Here is a 19024-nt window from a genome sequence, read left to right as displayed (position 1 = left end):
CAAATCAACCAGCTGTCTGGTCGCCAGGATGGGGTGGGGGGGGGGGTGCTGCAGGGAAGAGAAAAGGGGAAGAACCAAAGCTTTCATTCGACCAATTAAATCTTCAAACAAGATTTCAAAATCTCAACTTTTTTCTTTGGTTGAGACACCAATTTCCACAATTCCAAGGAACACTTATGAAAGTCCCAAAAACTTGTCATAATATTTCACCTCATCTTCCTGCAATCAAATAACCAAGTACTTTTCAGTCAAACATAACACTACTATAAATCACACACACATGCTTCAGACTGATTGATCATCGACTATTAGTTACTTTAAATATTGCTGAAACAAATGAGATCAACTTTAACATGTAATGTATATGCCGACAAAACAAATATTTATTTTCCATACTGCAATTACACCAATTCAATGTAATTCAAACATACTTCATCACCAAAAAGCTTTAATAGTGATTTTATGAATTAATGTACAACTGAACATGCAACATTTGTGTCAGCTGTGGCTCAGTGGGTAGCACACTCGCCTCTGAGTTAGAAGGTTGTGGGTTCAAGTTCCACTCCAGGGACTTGGGCACATAAATCTAGGCTCGAACTCCAGTGTAGTACTAAGGTGCCGTCTTTCTGAGAAGAGGTTAAACCAAGGGAACGTAAAGGATCCCATGGCACTATTTCGAAGAAGAGTAGGGGAGTTATCCCCGGTGTCCTGGCCAATATTTATCCCTCAATCAACATAACAAAACAGATTATCTGGTCATTATCACATGTGAGCATGCTGTAGGCAAATTGGCTGCCCTGTTTCCCACATCGCAACAGTGACTACACTTTAAAAATACTTCAATGGCTGTAAAGCGCTTTGAGACGTCCGGTGGTTGTGAAAGGCTCTTTCTTTCAGTTAAAGGCAATGAGCAGCAGAGTCAATACTGGAGAGCTGTAACGCACCTGCCATATTGCAATCAACTTAATATTCAGAAGAATCAATACGACAGTTATGTTTCTGAGGAGTAAAGTGATACAAAGACAGGAAGTATGCAATAACTGCGTTCTTGGAACATATCAAATGAGAGATGCATGGCTCCACTACATACATCGTTGCAGAAACAGTAGGTGCCAATTGAAACAGAAACAGAATTTTCCTGTAACAAATGGGGGGGCGGGGAAAGGGAAATCTCGTTTCTCCTCCTTCATTCTCACCCTCCACCCACATAATGGGCCCAAGTTTCCACATGATTTGCGCCTGATTTTTTAGGAGCAACTGGTGGAGAACGGACTATCTTAGAAATCGCAATTCTCCACATTTTTCTTTCTGCAGTTCTAGTCAGTTAGAACAGTTTCACTTTGAAACAGAATTTTTTCTTCAAAAGGGAGCGTGTCCGGCCACTGACGCCTGATTTGAAAGTTTCCAGAGTGAAAACATACTCCAAACTAACTTAGAATGGAGCAAGTGAAGATTTTTGTAGAACTGAAAAAACCTTGTCTACACATTAAAAAATCAGGTGCAGGTTACAAATTAGGCGTCCAGAACGAGGTGGGGGGGGGGGGGGGGGGAAGGGAAGTCATTAAATTCAACAATAAATCCTTATTTATACTTAAACAAATATTATACAAATAAATCCAACCTGAATAAACATTTATAAGCAAAGAAAAGATTAAATAAACCATCTTCCTACCTGTGTGAAAGTGCTTCAGTCAGCTCAGCGGTGTGGCGTCGTTCCCGCGAACGGGAGGGAGGGAGGAGGCAGCCGTTCCCGACGGCGGGCGGGGGGGGGGAAGGAGGCAGTGAGAAGGCTGCAGGAAGCCTCAGAAGTTGAGCAGCCATTCCCGACGGCAGGGGGGTGGAAGAGGCCATCGGGAAACGGCTGCCTCAACTTCTGAGGCTTCCTGCAGCCTTCTCACTGCTGCAAGAAGCTTCAGTGCTGATCATAGAAGGGCAATGTGCTTTTATTAAAAAATGTTCAAAAATTAAACAGCTACAAAGAACTACAAAAATGGCCGAGTGCCAATGTTTCCTTCACACTGCGCGTGCACGAACGCTCCAACGCGCACGCGCAGCGTTGCCGGCACGAAAAAAACTAATTTAAATTGTACCCGCCCCCTCCCACTTACAAAATCGGCGCGAGTGGTAGGCTCCGCCCTCCTGGGCGCCGCGCCAAGCAGACATGGAGCTGCAGGGCACTCCAGAATCGCGCGTTTTTTTTCAGGCGCCGTTTTTGGCGCGAAAAACAGGCGCCCAGCTCGGAGGGGCGCCCGTTTTGTAGCGTGTGGAAACTTGGGGCCAATGATTTGGGATTTTACAATTAATAGTAAAATTATCAAACATATATATATGCCTGAAGAATGGACATACAGAATACACAAACACAACGTGGGTAGCATTTACAACCCAGAAAAACAAATTTGAAGTCTGCAAAATAACATATTGGCACAGTTCTTGTGGGGCCGATGACGCTTTGCATACGCCGTCTTAAGCCTTGCAAAAGGCCCCGCAAGTTCCAGGTTTCCGCATGTGCTGCGCCTGCGTGAAAACCAGGACTGGAAATCTATCAAGGTTCACCTTGACAGAGCATACGAACTGACCCATAAATCACTTTAGCTGGTGCAGAGTTGGGCTGTTTGCCTAATTACTGCCCAGCAAGTGCCCTCGAAACCCTTACGCCCAGTAAAAGCAGAATATGGGTTAATGAAAACGTTAAATTAAAAATTAAATTAAAAAAGTCATCCACAAACATTAGTTTATGTAATATTTGGTCCAGATTAAAATGTTTAAATCAACATCACTAAACAGATGATCTGATCATTATCACATTGCTGTTTGTGGGAGCTTGCTTGTGTGCAAATTGGCTGCTACGATTCCTACATTACAACAGTAACTACACTCCAAAAGTACTTCATTGGCGGTAAACGCTTGGAGACGTCCGGTATGCGTGAAAGGCGCTATATAAATCCAAGTCTTTCCGTCTTTTTCTTAAAATATTTTTTTAAAAATTAAATTTTTATTGTAAATACTTCATTGAAGAGACTTTAATTTAAATTAGAAAATGGGAACATTTTTATTCCAGTTGTATAAATTATTTAATTATTTGGGGATTCCTCATAATGCTTATGAGGATTCCGTTCTTAAATGGAATCTCCATAAGCATATTAGGAAGCCTTTTTTCTGATAGGAGGACCTGGCCCATGTGATCCCAAGGATGATTCCAAACAGCCTGTGTCCCGGGATCAGTGGACCTTTGCACAGGCCCGGGACCCGAAGTCTCCAAAGCCTAGGAGCCAGCAGGTAGGTTTGGATTTTTTTTTCTGGGCCGGAGGCATACTCCGGAGGGATACCTCCAGCCGCAAATTCTGGCCCATTGAGATGTCATTGTCAACAATCTAGACAGTGCGTGGCATTCTGTTCAATCCTAATTATAACTGAGCTAGATATGCACTTATACATTCATTTAGTATAGTACCAGATATAAACTGCTGCATTTTAATCAATCAGCACCAACTACTTTAATCATTACCTACTTTTATCAAATCAAACTCCAATATAAATCACAAGATAAATACAGAGGAGGGATCCATTCTGCCCATCTTTACATCCAAAGCAAACTTTACAGTCCATCCCCCATTGTGTCATCTTACTGTATGTCGAATAAACAAAGTTTTTACCTCTGCTGTTCTATCCAGAATACAACTGGAGGTTGGGTCACTTTTGCATGAAGTAGTTAGTCCTAATATCTGTCCTAAATTGTCCTTTCACCATTGTTAGCTAATACCCCTTTATGGTCATATTTTGGCTTAACTTCAACTAATTTTCCTGATTTACCTCATCAAAAACATTTAATATCCTCTGTACTACAATAAGTTCCCTTCAAAGCTAAACGACCCCACTCTTCGCACTAATTCTATTCTTGGCATTGGGATCAGCCTTTTGGCCTTTCTCCGCACCATCTCCATGACTTGAATCTTTTCTTGCTAACCTGCTAAACCATATCTGAACTTAGTATTCAATGTGCAATATATTGGCTTGGACATAGATTTTAAGCATGACAGTCTCTGATTTATAATCTACTGGCCTAACAATATAATTCAGCATTCCACTTTGTTGCTGCTCCAGAACGATGACGTCAAGTGTTAAATCTAGATCACTCCCAGTAGATACAGCACTTAACATGTCACATAACTGTGGAACAGCAATGGAATGCTGAATTATATTGCTACACCAGTGGAGTGCCTGAACCTCTCCATCCCTCTTACCTCCTTAAAACCTACCTCTTTGACCAAGCTTTTGATCACCTGTTAAATTTCTCCTTATGTAGCTCGGTGTCAAATTTTGTGTCTCATAATACTCCTATGAAGCACCTTTGGATGTTTCACTACGTTAAAGGCGCAATATAAATACAAGTTGTTGTTGTATTTCCTCTTTTCAATTTTTTTTCCTGCCGGTTTCTGCAGCTTAATCTGAAGCAATACCACTTGCAGGCAAGACCAGAACTGGGACCATAAATATAAGATAGTCACTAATAAAACAAATAGGGAATTCAGGATAAACTTCTTCAGCCAAAGAGTGGTAAGAATGTGGAACTTGTTACCACAAGGAGTAGTTGAGGCGAATAGCATAGATGTATTTAAGGGGAAGCGAGATAAACACGAGGGAGAAAGGAATAGTTGATGAGGTTAGAAGAAGGGAGAGAGGAGGCTCATGTGGAGCTTGAACATTGGCACTGTTCTGTTGAGCCGAATGGCCTGCTTCTCTGCTGTAAATACATGATAAAATTCAGGACTTCACGTAGCAAAAACAAAACACGATTCTCTGGTCCAGCCTAAGCTCACGCCCACAGAAGTCACCCTTTAATTCTCCTCTCGGGCTTTCTGGGTGCATGAGTAGACACTGGCAGGGGTCTAACATCTTGGGTCCCACCTCTCCCACCAGGCTGTACAGGCATTTCACTCGGGGATCAATGCCCTTGGGCCTCCTCCTTTCTCACCCCAGCACCCCCCCTTCTCAGACACCTATATTCAGTCGTGCACCTTCTTTACCCCAGGGTACTTACCCTCCCCCCCCGCCCTCACGCTCCCCCCCCCTCCCACCATCGATCTCTCCACTTTCACCCCTCCGCCCCCACACTCCCCATCTTACCCCAGTCCCCGTCTCGGACCATTTTCTAAGTTAGCAGTCCTTCCCACTCCCTTACCCCGAACCTGGTCTCTCCCTACCCTTACCCAGCAGGCTCTTAAAATCTTTCTAAAAGCTGAAAGAGCATTTCAATTGTCTTTTTCTTCAAATTTTTCAACAGGTTTCATGTGGCAAATACCAGTAGGTGGCAAAACAAATGTGACGGCAGGAAATTAATCTGAAAGCAAGTGATACAACAGTACAGAACCCAAGCCCTCAGAGCTGGTAAAGTGAAGGTGCCGCTACAAGAGTTGGGTACAGGGAAAGTTGCTTTGTTTGGCTCTCCAGGGCATCCGCCCTGGAGGAAGTAGGTGGCAGCCAGTGTCAATGCCGTGTACACTACTACAGAACCTGGGAGCAATTACAGAAAATGGCACACATCAAGGCAAAAACTACACAATATTACCATATACCATGTGTTGCACATTTACTGCTGGCCTCGGCAAAGCCTCCACACAGCCTTACAGCTCTTCAGTTGTTTTCCATGCATACTCATACGGTAGCTGGCAAACATTCAAGCTGCAGCCAATAGCTTTACTACACTGATATCGTCAAAGGGCTTCAAACACAAAATCATTGTAATGCAACACGACCCAGCTGCATGCTCACACAAAGGATGAACATACATCTTAGTTACTGTACGTGCTCCTTAAACTCGCTTCTCTTAGGCGGTCCCTCATATTGAGGATGATTTGCTTCCACACCAAAATGGGATGAGTTCACAGGTGTTTCAATGAAGGACCTGACATTCCAGGTCCTGAACTACATATTGAAGGGTGGAAGATGCCTGTGCGTGGATTTATTTTTATATAAACGTGTGATGGCCGTTGCACACCAGCCACCACACGGGCTTGACAGAGCTAGGTCTTGGTCCAGTGGCAAGGATTAACCAAGACAATTGGAGACCAGCTCTGCTGCACAGACCTAGTGCGCACACATATCGCAGTGTGGCTGGCCCATGCTGCCCGTAGGCCTTCGCCTCTTCTGGGCCCTGAACTCACACCTCTCCTGGATCCCGATCACGTCACTCTACAATCTCTTGCCACTCCTCAAGAGGGTGACGACTTGAAGAAGGGCGAGTGGATTGGATGTTCGCTGATTGGAGCGTGGGCAGGTACAGCAGGAAAGGCGACTCCTTCAACATACATGCGAAGACTACTTCTCCGCCATCTGTAATATAAAAGAACACACCTGAACTGGAGAACAAGCTTTTGACTTCCTTAGGGGTGGACACCCTGGCATACAAGAGCATGGAGGGAGTACAGAAAGATGAAGCCAAGCCAATTCCCAAACTTAGAGCTAGTATTATCTTACTCATCTTGCCACTTTCCTAATTAGGTTCATGGGCATAAACACAATCATCACACACATTGCAATGCAAGCTGTTTCAAGTGTCTTGAAGCAAGCATTCAAACACGTGTTGCTCTTCTGCAATTGAGAGAGTGAAAAAGCAGCTGTAACCACTGCCAAGAAAGTACCTCACATCTCTCTCACCAGCTAGAAGTAAATGAGTGGTGATCTGGCGATATTGGTCTCTGCCCAATTTTCCAAACCACCCTCCCCACCACAACCCCCACCAATAATATTTTCCATGCCGATATCACCAGTCATGCAGAACAGAAACTAAGCACTCCTATGATGTGCGCTGACAGTATTGTAAAACCTTTGATACACTCAGACAAAATACTGCACACAAGCTTGTTTAATTGTGTCCATCTGCCAGAACCAGTCATTGCAAATTTAATTTTTTTTTAATATAAAGGCAATGATATTACACTTGATCAGAAATCAAGATCTAGACAGCGATAATGAACTTGAAATTATTAATTTACTATGTTTATCATGTCAATCACTGTCAGGAGAAAAATGAGAGCTAAAGTAATCACTGACATATTGAAATAAAAATGCACAGAGGGATGCTTTCTCATTCTTTATTGCCCAGTTACTTATAAAAGTTACAAGAGCAACACAGTGCAGTTGGATGCATGAGCATCCTCACAATCCTTTACGTGCTTAGTTTCAGATCCCAGTAAAAAGTCTCTGAACAGTCCCAACAATCAGGCTAGAGAGAAAACAAGAGAACACCCCAGGCCACGCTCCGCACCTTCCAATGGATATTTTCAGAAGAGTGCTGGTGGAGAATTAATGGAAGACATCTACTCATCTTTGCAAATGATGCACATTTTGGGGAAACTCAATGGGAGGCAATGCCTTAAAAAGGAGAGTTCGTATCCACATTTTCTGGGCATTCTCCAAAAGATGATCGAGTCTTCCTTTAATACGAATTAGGATGAGTCATGAGTGCCTTGCTCAATATTAACTCAGGACTCGGGATACAGTCTTTTGGGTCTGCCAGCAAAAGTGCCTTCTGACAATTGTTCCCTGGATGTATTTAGCAGCCAGTACTATGATCAGATAGATCTTTCAGTTCATGTGACCAGACTTTGAATATTGGCCCAGAGAGAGGGCATAATGTATTCTTTATCCAGCTGGAACAGAAAAAATTCCTTAATGCATGGAATCTTCTTTCTGGAGCACTCCTAGAAAATCTCCTGAAATAAGCTGTTACATGTACATTATTAGGAGAATCTATACATAAACCTGAGCAGATACTGCAAAGCTCCCAGGGTTCTGCTAACTTTGTATTCATGCCTGACACCAATAAATTACTTTATTATATGTAGTGTACCTTCTTCAATGCAATACAAAGAGGAAAAAAAAGCAACTTTTTTTTAAAAAAGTGTATAGTACAACATTTAATTTCAAATTATGCGGTTCAACCACCAGAGTGCCATCTGTCACTGTCTGCCTTGACACAACAGCCAGCCACAAACACTCCAGTGAACTCCACCCATATATACAACAAACTTATTCATTGCAAAGATGTCATGCATTTCAAGGTTCAGGCAGCATTGATAAGTTAACGCATCGCAGTCTATGTCATCTGAACCCCTTGACACTTTAGTGCTTTGTATAAACATCCTACAATTGATTGAAATGTACACTACTTGGCCCCAAGTTTCCACATGATAAAAAACGGGCGCCCCTCCGAGCTGGGCGCCCGTTTTTCGCGCCGGGAAAAAAAACACGCGATTCTGGAGCGCCCTGCAGCTCCATGTCTGCTTGGCGCGGCGCCCAGGGGGCGGAGCCTACCACTCGCGCGATTTTGTAAGTGGGAGGGGGCGGGTACCATTTAAATTAGTTTTTTTCCTGCCGGCAACCCTGCGCGTGCGCGTTGGAGCGTTCGCGCACGCGCAGTGTGAAGGAAACATTGGCACTCGGCCATTTTTGTAGTTCTTTGTAGCTGTTTAATTTTTGAACATTTTTTAATAAAAGCACATTGCCATCAGCACATCAGCACTGAGGCTTCTTGCAGCAGTGAGAAGGCTGCAGGAAGCCTCAGAAAGTTGAGGCAGCCGTTTCCCGACGGCCTCCCCCACCGCCGTCGGGAAATGGCTGCTGAACTTGAGGCTTCCTGCAGCCTTCTCACTGTCTCCCTCCTTCCCCCCCGCCGCCCGGAACGGCTTCCTCCTCCCCCCCCCCCCCTGCGTTCGGTCGGTCGGTCCCGCACTCCCTCTCTCCCGCCGTCGGGAACGGCTGCCTCCTCCCCCCCCCCCCCCCCCCGCGGGAACGAACGGCTTCCTCCTCCCCCCCCGCGGGAACGAACGGCTGCCTCAACTTGAGGCTTCCTGCAGCATTCTCCCTGCCTGAAGCACTTTCACACAGGTAGGAGGATGGTTTATTTAATCTTTTCTTTGCTTATAAATTTTTATTCAGGTTGGATTTATCTGTATAATATTTGTATAAGTATAAATAAGGATTTATTGTAGAATTTTCGTTCTGGACACCTAATTTGTAACCTGCGCCTGATTTTTTTAATGTGTAGACAAGGTTTTTTCAGTTCTACAAAAATCTTCACTTGCTCCATTCTAAGTTAGTTTGGAGTACGTTTTCACTGTGGAAACTTTGAAATCAAGCGTCAGTGGCCGGACACGCCCCCTTTTGAAGAAAAAATTATGTTCCAAAGTGAAACTGTTCTAACTGACTAGAACTGCAGAAAAAAAAATGTGGAGAATTGCGATTTCTAAGATAGTCCGTTCTCCACCAGTTGCTCCTAAAAATCAGGCGCAAATCATGTGGAAACTTGGGCCCCTTATTTCAGTAAAACATCTATCCTTTTGATCCAGCATCATGCTACCAAAACACTCATTCTTTCTGGTCATATTGGTGATATTTAGATCTGCAGACAGTGTTAGTAGCCATAAAGCAGCAAACATGGGAATATCAAAAGTTAATACTCCAACCTTGAAATTAAAATTGGGAACCTCCAAAAAATATGAAACAGATTACATATTAGGTACTTAAAAAAAAAAAACAGCTTGGGCATGCATCAACTTTCTGTGGATTTGAATGACGATGGAAACTGCAGTTTGGAATCCCTCCAGCATATAGCTTCCTTATAATATACAGAAGCTATGGTATTCTCCTAGATGACTCAGTAAACCCCCAACAATATCACAATAGGTCATCACAGGAGTCTTTCACATATTAGCCACCATGACATAATATAATCACAGCAAACTACTATGCTTCAATATATTGCACTGAAAACTATCCTTCAGTTATTGTGAAAGTAGTGCAATATGGGGGGAAAGAGAGAATAATATAGTATTACTCATCTCCACTTTTAACAACGATTCCCCTGTAATTATTGAATGTTCCTTGCCAAAACCATGACCCGTATCTATTTGTGTGGTTTTATTTGCTGATAACAATCAGTAGGATTCTGTTGTAATTGTCAGATCGGAGGCATTATACCTCCAATCGCAATCTGGTGTTTCAACATGGAAAGAAAGTCATAAGTTGCAAAATTCTCATTTTGAAACAGACTAATTAGAAGTACAATATCTTTAATCTGTTTATGATAAAGAAACTGACTTCAGTCCACAAAACATGGAATCTACAAAGACAAGACTGGAATCTAATGCTGAGAATTAATGCATTATGAAGCCTGAAGATTTATGGAGGGAAAAGAAACTGCTGTAAGAGCAATCGAGGTTTGAGTTCTAATGCTGTAGTTCTTCCACCTTTCACCCTATTCCCCATGCTGTCGCTCACCAAACTCTTGGCTGCAGAAACAAGATAGAGATTTTTTTAAATAGCTAGAAAAGGGGAAGAAAAAAGGGGAAAGTGAAAAAGAGCAAGAAGTCAGACAGTTAGAAGTTTATCCTGCTTCTACATGATGGCATTTGACAGAATTGCCCACTCCAGTTTAAAGGCAAAGGTGATGATTGCAGTGGATTGGCTAGTTATATGCCAGTACTGAAATATTGTGAATATGATTAGGACTTTTAAGCCTCAGAGATTGAATCTGTTATTTAAAATCCATGGGCCTTGAAATGTAGCAATCTCTTGCTATGATAAACATAACCTGCCCAAACTGATTATAATCGAAGTCTACTGTTCTAAGAAAGTATGCCTGAACACCATGGTGAAACGCTTACAACTAAATGTTTGGCGAGGAAAGAATAGGACACTAAAATGAGAAAAAATGAGAGCAAGAAGTTAAGTATTTTTACGCTAATGCTGGGGAGATCCAAAACAACTCCAAGGAATTAGAAACATATGCTTAAGGAAAATGTGATGTAATAATAATGAGACCCAATTAAACCAAAAATATATTACGTTTAAAACTATCAAGTTCAAACATACATTGAAAATTAATTGCACAAGAATGACTAATGAGAGGTACCAGAATTATCACGAGAGAAGTGAGGAGGAAGATTAGGAAAGATGACATGCGGTGGGAAGATTATTTGGGAGTCACAAGGCAATTCATTAGGGTTGTTACAGGATGTGAAAGATGTTGATAGTGGATCACAAAACAAGCAAATATAGCTAAATGACATGATGTAATGAAATGAGGTGAAACTTAAGGGATAGATTCAATCTACATGCAGAGTTTGAAAAATATGGAGTGCACCAATTTTCAAAGACATTACTGATATTGTGGATTGAGAGAATGGAGTGGCCACTGTTTACATGGGAGTTACAGAAATCTTTTGATAAGTTTGCATTTCAACAATTAATAGCCAAGTTAAAGAACCACTGGATACAAAACTGATTTTTTTTTAATAAAGATAGCCTAAATGGAAATGTCTTGGGCTAGAAATATTGGATTCAAGCCTTTTGCTATTTTTAATATTTAGCTTAGATGGGGGAATAATGGATGCAAAGTCTCCAAGTTTGCAGATGATGCCAGTATCATCAGATACCAGTAGGAGGGAGGGCAAAAAATCAGGAATACCAGCACCAGCTTCAAAAGATTTAGATCTTTCAAATAAATAGATGTGATCGAAATGTGAACTTAGTGTAAAATAATAAGTAAGGTACCAAAAAATAGGAATAACTGTTCAGTGGAGCAGTGGTATTGATTAGGGAAAAGATACAGGGTGTTAAAGTGGTTGAATATATAAAATTATCAGCACAACTCTTAGCTGAAGTAATCTAAAGAGGTTATGTTGTTTGTCTATCAGTATTCCACCTGGAGTAGAGTGTATTCTGGTCACCTAACCATAGGTACTGATGCAAGCAACAAAGTGGATTCCAAATATCAGGAGTTTAAGATGCAAGGAACAGTTAAGGAAGTTGGATGTATTTTCTTTTGAAATTTTCAAGGTTAAGAAGGGAACTGACAAAGTTGATGATTTATTCTGGTGAATGGCTCAAATATTTGCAGGCGCCTTAGATGAAGGAAAGGAAGTCCGGTAGATATTTTTTAAACCTAAAAGTTAGAGTAGTGGAATAAGGAATACTGTTGATCTTTCCTAAGTGGATTGGCTTGATGGTCCAAATGGCCATTTTTTGGTTCTAAAAATCCTTGAGTTTTATAAACATATCAAGCAGTTGAGATGGCATTAATGAACTACCATTTATGCCATCTATTATCTCACTCCTGCATGCAACATACTGCAGACTGTAACGTGTACCTGAACCAATTCAGTATACAGGATATCAACTCAGTGTTGCATTCCAAGGGCAGCATCCAGCTGCAGTCGGACACTGGAGTGTCAACCTACATTTTGTGTGGAATGGGGCTTGAATCTACAATCTGCTCACTCACAGGCGAGACTACTACCAACTGAGGTAAGCTGATGCTTGAATCATCATTTTATGAAACCGTAAGCATTTGTTATGTACAATCTTGAAACGGTAAGCAAACTCTGTGTTTCAGATATAAAGGATAAAAGATAAGAGTAACCTTCCCCTTTCAGTTAGAAACGAATATTGTATATTAAAAGCCCCAATTTCTTGAAAGGGTTCTTTTGTTGGTTGATTATAACTATGTACAAGTACTGTGTGCGATTATTAGCGACTGATCCGCAGTATAGTAATATTAAAACCGAGTCTGGATGACACTGGACACCCAGTCTAATTGCACTTTGCTACACAGTAAGACGGTCGGTTTACGAAAGAGACATCTTTCCATAAAGTAAGGACACGATGCAGACACAGACTTTTCCAAGAAACTGAACTTAGAAGCTCCTGACGAGAAAGTTAAAATGAAATTCAGGAAGTTCAACATCACAAGAGACTGGAACATGTACATTTTTACAACACACACAAAAAAAAACTTCTGGAAGTGACGGCGAGAAGTCTTCCTCCGGGATCTCTACCTTTGCAACCCAGCTGCTCCTTCGAGTGAACACAACTACGAAGTGGTTGAAGCAGCCGCCGTGCTGGTGGTGAAAGGCTCGGACTATCGATCACCGCGGGGAAGGCGGACACATCGCGGGCGGGCTCAAACCAACGGCCCGGCCGGCCGACAGCCGCGCTCCGAGGGTCCGAGCCACTTCCCCGTCTGAGGCGCTGTGTGTGGGGTCGGCCCACTCCCCTGTCCCGCCAAGGCCGCCCCCAGCAGGCCGCCCTATCCCTCGCACTCACCTCATACACATGCCGACGGAAGGACACTGGGACACGGCGCTGCCTCGCTCTCTCGCTCTCTCTCTCTCTCCCGCTGTGTACACACGGCCGCTCCGGCTCTATTTTCTTCCCCTTCCCTCACACAGGCTCGGACCCTGCGCGCCCCTCCCCCTCACGTGACAACCCCAAACACGGGGCGGGGCGACGGCGGGCCCGCCCAATCGGCACGCTCGTCCACAGCGGCGCGCTCTCATTGGTCGGCGGCACTGACAGTCACATGGTGACCCGCTCACAGGGTAGGTTGCTACCCAATGATGTCATCGAACAGCTGCCTCTCAACCGAACTTGGAGAGGAGAGAAAGGAGAGAGCTTCGGAGAGATGGGGAAGGGGGAGAGAGGGCAAGGGGAAGGGAGAGGAGGAGGGAAGGAGAGAAGGAGAGAGATGGGGAAGTGGAAGTGAGAGGAGAGGAGAGGAGAGGAGAGAAAAGAAAAGAAGAGAGAAAGGGGGAGAGAGATGAGAAAGAGAAAGAGAAAGAAAGGGGAAGAGGGAGAGAGAGAGAGAAAGAAAGGGGAAGGGAAAGAGAAAGGGGAAGGGGGAGGAGAAGAGAGAGAAAGGGGAAGGTGGAGGGAGAGAGAGAAAGGGGAAGGTGGAGGGAGAGAGGAAGGGGAAGGAGAGAGAAGGGGAAGGGAGAGAGAGAGAAAGGAAAATAGAGAGGAGGGAAGGAGAGAGTTCCGGAGAGGTAGGAGGAGAGGATGGAGAGAGGAGAAGAGGATGGAGAAAGGGGAAGAGGATGGAGAGAGAGAGGAGAAGAGGATAGAGAGAGAGAGAGAGGAGAGGATGGAGAGAGAGAGAGAGGAGAAGAGGATGGGGAGAGAGAGGAGAGGATGGAGAGAGAGAGAGAAAAGAGGGTGGAGAGAGAAGGGGAAGGGGAGAGAGGAGGAGGAGGGGAAGGGACAGTGGGGAGAGAAGGGAGGAGGGCAAATGGAAGAAATGGAAGGTGGGGAGAGAGCGGGGGACAAGAGAGAAGGAGGGCAACTGGAGGGGAGATGTTGGGGCGGGTGGGTGGGAGTGGAATGAGTGATTGGAGAGGGCGAGAGATGGGAGGATGGCGATGGAGGGAGGGCTTGTGAACGGACCCAATGCTCTGTCACTCCACCGCCTCTTCAACAACATGCTGGTAGCTTTTGTCTTTGTGCAATTTGTTTCTGTTTCACTTCAAAGGTGGAGAATTGCAGCCGGAGTAACCGGATAGCATAACCCTGTTATTAATCAAGTTAAAACATATATGGTGTGGGTGTGGTAAACAACTTGGGAAATCATAGAATCATTGAAATTTACAGCATGGAAGTAGGCCATTCAGCCCATTGTGTCCGTGTCAGCTGACAAAGCTATCCAGCCTAATCCCACTTTCCAGCTCTTGGTCCGTAGCCTTGTAAGATACAGCACTTTAAGTGCAAATCCAAGTACCTTTTAGATGCTATGAGGGTTTCTGCCTCTACCACCCTTTCAGGCAATGAGTTTCAGACCCCCATTACCCTCTGGGTGAAAACATTTCTCCTCAAATCCCCTCTGTTGTGTATGTGTAAAGCATGCACTCCCATGTTCCTCCACCAGGGAGCGCATCCCCTGAAGTCCCAAGGGATCCCAGCATCCCTTGGGAGCCCCAAAGGCCTCTTCCTCACTCTGGAGTGTCTTAATAAAGACTGAGGTCACTGTTACTTTAACCTCCATGTGTGCAGTCTCACCTGTGTTAGGAATACAATAACTGGCGACGAGAATACGAATCCAATGCAAAGATGCAGCAAACTGTGGGCATCCTGGAGAAGTTCTCGGAGGGTGAGGACTGGGAAGCCTATGTCGAACGGCTAGACCAGTACTTTGTAGCCAACGAGCTGGACGGAGAAGGAAGCACTGCAAAAAGGAGAGCGGTTCTCCTCACAGTCTGCGGGGCACCGACCTGCAGCCTCATGAGGAATCTGCCTCCAGTGAAACCCACAGATAAGTCTTATGAGGAGCTGTGTACACTGGTTCGGGAGCATTTTAACCTGAGGGAGAGCGTGCTGATGGCGAGGTATCGGTTCTACACGTGCCAGCGATCTGAAGGTCAGGGAATGGCAAGCTATGTCGCCGAGCTAAGGCGACTTGCAGGACAATGTGAGTTTGATGACGACCTGGAGCAAATGCCCAGAGACCTTTTTGTACTGAGCATTACCCACGAGACCATCCTACAAAAACTTTTGACTGTAGAGACACCGACCCTCAGTAAGGCCATTGCGATAGCACAGGCGTTTATGTTCACCAGTGATAACACAAAACAAATCTCTCAGCACACAACTGCTAGCAATGTTCATAAACTAACTGGAACTGTGTTTGCGAGCAGAAATGTACAGGGCAGAAACCACGAGTCTGCAACTGCCAGAAGGCCTCAGGTGACCCAGATGACTTAGAGTCCCCAACAAAGGATGAATGCAAGGCAATTCACACCTTGTTGGCATTGTGGAAGCTTCCATTCAGCCTATTCATGCTGCTTCAAAGGGTATGTTTGCAAGAGCTATGGAACAATGGGGCACCTCCAATGAACTTGCAGACGAGCTGCAAGCTCTGCAAAACCTGCTAACCACCACGTGGCAGAGGAAGATCAGTCCATGGTAGATCAAAGCAATTTCGAGCCTCGGAGAGAGGAGGCAGATGCTGAAGTTCACAGGGTGCACACATTTTCGACGAAATGTCCACCTATAATGCTAAATGTAAAATTGAATGGCTTACTCGTAGCCATGGAACTGGACACTGTCGCAAGCCAATCCATCATGAGTAAAAAGATGTTTGAGAGACTATGATGCAACAAGGCACTCAGACCAGCCCTGAGCCCCATCCACACGAAACTGAGAACGTACACCAAAGAGCTTATCACTGTCCTGGGCAGCGCCATGGTCAAGGTCACCTACGAGGGCACGGTGCACGAACTGCCACTCTGGATTGTCCCGGGAAATGACCCCACACTGCTTGGAAGAAGCTGGCTGGGCAAAATCCGCTGGAACTGGGATGACATCCGAGCACTATCATGTGTCGATGAGGCCTCATGTACTCAGGTTCTTAACAAATTCCCTTCCCTTTTTGAGCCAGGCATTGGAAACTTTTCCGGGGCGAAGTGCGGATCCACTTGGTCCCAGAGGCACGACCCATTCACCACAAGGCGTGAGCGGTACCTCACATGATGAGGGAGAGAGTGGACAGGCTGCAATGCGAGGGCATCATCTCCCTAGTGAAATTCAGTGAGTGGGCTAGCCCGATTGTTCCAGTACTCAAAAGTGATGGCACGGTCAGGATTTGCGATGATTATAAAATAACTATTAATCGTTTCTTGCTACAGGACCAATACCCACTACCTAAGGCAGATGACCTATTTGCTATGCTGGCAGGAGGCAAGACATTCACCAAGCTCGACCTGACTTCGGCCTACATGACGCAGGAGCTGGAGGAGTCTTCGAAGGGCCTCACCTGCATCAACACGCACAAGGGACTGTTCATCTACAACAGATGCCCGTTTGGAATTCGGTCGGCTGCAGCGATCTTCCAGAGAAACATAGAGAGCCTACTCAAGTCGGTACCACACACGATGGTTTTTCAGGATTACATATTGGTCACGGGTCGGGACATCGTCGAGCACCTACTAAACCTGGAGGAGGTCCTCCAGCGACTGGATCACGTAGGGCTGCGGCTGAAGAGGTCGAAATGCGTCTTCATGGCAACAGAAGTGGAGTTTTTGGGGAGAAAGATCGCGGCGGACGGCATTCGGCCCACAGACGCCAAGACAAAGGCTATCAGGAACGTGCCCAGGCCACAGAACGTCACGGAGCTGCGGTCGTTCCTGGGACTCCTCGACTATTTTGGTAACTTCCTACCGGGGTTAAGCACCCTCTTAGAGCCTCTACATGTGTTATTGCGTAAAGGTGAGAACTGGGTCTGGGGAAAAAAAATAATTAATTGCTTTTGAGAAAGCCAGAAACATTTTATGCTCCAACAAGCTGCTTGTATTGTATTACCCGTGTAAAAGACTTCTGCTAGCACGTGATGCATCGTTGTACGGAGTCGGGTGTGTATTACAACAAGCTAACGTTGCGGGGAAGTTGCAGCCTGTCGCCTATGCTTCCAGGAGCATGTCTAAGGCCGAGAGGGCCTACAGCATGATTGAGAAAGAGGCATTAGCATGTATGTTCGGGGTAAAGAAAACGCATCAGTATCTGTTTGGCTTCAAATTTAGGCTGGAAAACGTTCACAAGTCCCTCATATCCCTGTTCGCTGAAAATAAGGGGATAAATACTAATGCCTCAGCCCGCATACAAAGGTGGCACTCGCGCTATCAGCGTATAACTATACCATCCGCCACAGGCCAGGCACCGAGAACTGTGCGGATGCTCTCAGTCGGCTATCATTGCTCACCACGGGGGTGGAAATGGCGCAGCCTGCAAACTTGTTGATGGTGGCGCAGCCCGCAGACATTGTTGATGGTCATAGAAGCATTTGAAAATGATAAATCACCTGTCACGGCCCGCCAGATTAGGACTTGGACCAGCCAAGATCCTCTGCTGACCCGAGTAAAAAAACTGTGTACTGCATGGGAGCTGGGCCTGCATCCCCGTTGAAATGCAAAAGCTAATCAAGCCATTCCAGCGGTGAAAGGATGAGCTGTCCGTTCAGGCAGACTGCCTGTTGTGGGGTAACCGCGTAGTGCTACCCAAAAAGGGCAGGGAGACGTTCATCTCAGATCTCCACAGCACACACCCGGGTATTGTAATGATGAAAGCGATAGCCAGATCTCACGTGTGGTGACTCGGTATCGACTCTGACTTAGAGTCCTGTGTACGGCAATGCAGTGTGTGTACTCAGTTGAGCAACGCGCCCAGAGAGGCATCACTAAGTTTGTGGTCCTGGCCCTCCAGACCATGGTCGAGGATCCATGTCAACTATGCGGGCCTGTTTCTCGGTAAAATGTTCCTGGTGGTGGTAGATGCTTTTTCAAAATGGATTGAATGTGAAATAATGTCAGGAAGCACCGCCACTGCTACCATTGAAAGCCTGAGGGCCATGTTTGCCACCCACGGCCTGCCTGACATACTGGTCAGTGACAACGGGCCATGTTTCACCAGTGCCGAATTCAAAGAATTCATGACCCGCAATGGGATCAAACATGTCACCTTGGCCCCGTTTAAACCAGCCTCCAATGGGCAGGCAGAGCCGGCAATACAAACAATCAAACAGAGCCTCAAACAAGTCACAGAAGGCTCACTCCAAACCCGCCTGTCCTGAGTATGGCTCAGCTACCGCACGAGACCCCACTCGCTCACAGGTGTGCCCCCAGCTGAGCTACTCATGAAAAGGACACTTAAAACCAGACTCTCGCTGGTTCACCCCAACCTGCATGATCAGGTAGAGAGCAGGCGGCAGCAACAAAATGTAAACGATGGTCGCGCCACTGTGTCACGGGAAATTGATCTGAATGACCCTGTGTATGTGCTAAACTATGGATATGGTCCTAAGTGGATCGCAGGCACAGTGATAGCTAAAGAAGGAAGTAGGTTGTTTGTAGTCAAACTAGACAATGGACAAATTTGCAGAAAGCACCTGGACCAAATGAGACTGCGGTTCACAGACTGCCCTGAACAACCCACAGCAGACACCACCGTTTTCGAGCCCACAACACAAACCCAAAGGATCAACGACACCAGCCCGGACCAGGAAATCGAACCCATCACGCCCAACAGCCCAGCAAGGCCAGGCTCACCCAGCAGCCCTACAGGGCCAACAACACGCCAGCCCAGCGAGGGCACAGCCAACACACCAGAACAGACATTTGTACCGAGGCGGTCTACCAGGGAAAGAAAGACTCCCGACCGCCTCACCTTGTAAATAGTTTTCACTTTGACTTTGGGAGGGGAG

General features: G+C 45.4%; 1 protein-coding gene across 2 annotated transcripts in view; it reads right to left on the bottom strand.

Annotated features, from left to right (window-relative positions):
- Positions 1-13248, bottom strand: part of LOC139275999 (transcription regulator protein BACH1-like) — a 104259-nt gene extending 91011 nt beyond the window's left edge. Inside the window, exon 1 of one of the 2 annotated variants that reach the window (XM_070893314.1) lies at positions 13108-13248. The gene's annotated coding sequence lies outside the window, so the exon portion shown is untranslated. Of the gene's footprint in view, positions 1-5789; positions 6040-13107 lie in introns of those variants that run through there. The other variant, XM_070893315.1, reaches the window with a different exon arrangement.
- Between the last annotated feature and the right edge of the window lie 5776 nt (positions 13249-19024).

This window comes from Pristiophorus japonicus, chromosome 11, assembly GCF_044704955.1.
Source record: "Pristiophorus japonicus isolate sPriJap1 chromosome 11, sPriJap1.hap1, whole genome shotgun sequence".
NCBI lineage: Eukaryota > Metazoa > Chordata > Chondrichthyes > Pristiophoridae > Pristiophorus > Pristiophorus japonicus.
The sequence above is the reverse complement of the archived record's forward strand: the minus strand, read 5'-3'. Positions and strand labels throughout refer to the sequence as shown.